Raw genomic sequence first — 2,568 nt, forward strand, 5'->3', positions numbered from 1 at the left:
TGTATAGTTCGAACTAGGTGAGTTTGAAGCAGCTTATTGGGAAACGTGTTTAAATGGTTACTGGTTAATTATTATCTCCATTTTTTCCCCTACATCTTAACTGTGAATATAACCTTGACCTTTGTAAAGAAGATGTTTAATCTCTCCAAACCAGTAGAGAGGGAGGTAGAGGATGAAGAAACTTTTTTTTTTTTTTCTTTTTAAACAAGTCATATAATTTTCACTCAAGGCTTGAGTGTAAATATGGCCTTCAGCTTAAAGCATTGTAGAGCCACATCATACCAGCAGCAGTGCTGGCAGTAAACAAGCTTACCTGAAGATGCCAGTTCTCTGGAAACAAGCAGCTTGGCTCCTCTGAAGGCAGTCTTTACTGTAGCTCCTTTGTAACTCTCATGTGGAAAGTTGAAGTGATGGCATTTTGTAGCCCCCAGTTTGCATCTTATATGGATACTTAATTGTATAGTCATGCTTTTTGTTAAAACTTCTCCTGAGAGCACAAGAACTAGTAACTATTTTAAAAAGTAAAATTTTACCAGTTAGTCTACTTTATTTGTACCTGCAATTTCCTTTTTTCTGAAGGGCTTAGTTCTTAAGACCACACTGTTTCAGTATCAGCTTGGATAAGAATTCATAATTACGTTAGATTTTTTTTAAAAAGATAATATGCCAGCCCAAAAGGCCTTAAAATTGAAACACGTAATTCTTAAAAATCTAAGCAAAAATACAAGAGACTGAAAGGACAAAGCTGCTATTTTTCGGATGTAAGCCTTGATCCTTCTATAGGAGTTATGGGAACATCTCCATCTTCAGTTCAGGTACTGCTGCCTTTGAGAAAAGAATGACTTCAAAAGAAGGACTGAAAGCTTTCACTGAAGTATTGAGGTAAGTTACTGAGTGGGTGGGTTTTGTGTTGGGTTTACTTTATTATTTTTAATATGAATTCTTAGTGATTGCTAAAACTTCCTCTTTTTTATTTTCCAACCTTTCTCATATTTGTAATGTATAGAAAACTCCCTTATTTTTACATTACTCTCTCTCAGACTGTAATAAAGCACAAGCTCTGTTAACAGTGGGAGTTTTCATCATGCTGAGTTTGTGCTGGAACAATCCCTGCAGCAGCAGACAGTTCCCTAATGTGTAATGATATGGTGAACCTGCAACAGTGATACTTATTTTATTTAAACAGTTAATTTCAGAACATTAGCAACTTTAGAATAAGTTTGCTAAGCAGACTTTTTCCTCTTAGCATAAAAAGTAAAGTGTAGATGGTACTAAAGATGATACTCTGTGTCATCGTAAGAATCTTGCAGCTTTTGCTTCTTTTAAGAGTAGGCAGGTAACAACTAGTTACACACTGCAGCAAGAAATATCTTCTAGTACTAAAGGCAGGAAGGGGAAGAAGTAGAGATCTGCAACAGCCTTTTCAAAGAACTTCAGTCTTGAAGGGTATATAATGTGAAGTATCTATGGAGATCTGTATTATGCTCCGGAAACCTGTGATAATGCTCCCCCCACGTCACACCTTTCCATTTGGCCTCTTTCCCTACCCACCAAGTAAAAGTGCAGTAAACCTGTTTGACTGCAGAATTTGGCCAGTGAGCGTTTTCTAGGAATACTCATAGCTTCTCCTTGCTCCCCAAGAACAGCTTCTGAATTTACAAAGAACCAAAACCTCAGTCCAGAACAGTTTAAATTCTAGCATAAGGATGCGATTGATTAAATGTAGATATAGATTACAAGCTCAAAGTAGATGCTTACAGTTGTTGAGAGATCTGTCCCTTAAAGCAGCATTTTTTTCTGTCACTATACAGAGCTGACCATAACAAACTTGCATTTAGGTATCTCCAAACACAGGAAAAATAAACATATTAGCAAATAACACTTTCTAATTACAGATTATTTAGATTTTATAAACTAAGCATTTTAGTCTTTCCAAAAATATATTCATCCTTTGCTTTATTCTTAGCAACAAGAAAGATTGATTCTTTACCTTCTTGGTGTCCTTGCAAAACTGACCCAAAACTGCTTCGTTTCATAAAATGAATATGCCAACCAGAAATAGTAACCACAGCAATGTCCCCAACTTGGGTATCAGCTTGGGTTCCAAGGGCTAGATCTACACCTAAGCAGTCCCTGCCTTTTTTTCTTTCTCTCTCTCTCCTGTATGAACCAATTCCTTCTTCCAATTTCTTGATACAAATTGGCAGTTTTAAAGGAAAAGATGGAGTCCATTTCAGACAGCACTTTTACCTTACACTTGATATAACTGGACACAAATCAAGCCTTGGTACAGAACCAAGGGCAGTTGCAGCTGAAATAAAGCAGAATTGGTGAAAGACTGCCCGTAATAGTAAGATGTAGAATTCCAGAAGAAAAACTAGCTGTCTTTGCTATCATAAACAAAGGTCTGAAATGAACAATCGAAAGTACTTGTAGTTGCTCACGTTGATCTAAAGGGCTGATACAAAGTAAATAGTTGCATGCAAAATGGATCAATTACGTTTTAGAATCATATATTTAAATTAAAAAAAATCCTTCACGGAGGTATTCTTTGTCATTTAACTTCAG

Source organism: Aptenodytes patagonicus, chromosome 1, assembly GCF_965638725.1.
Source record: "Aptenodytes patagonicus chromosome 1, bAptPat1.pri.cur, whole genome shotgun sequence".
Taxonomy (NCBI): Eukaryota; Metazoa; Chordata; class Aves; order Sphenisciformes; family Spheniscidae; genus Aptenodytes; species Aptenodytes patagonicus.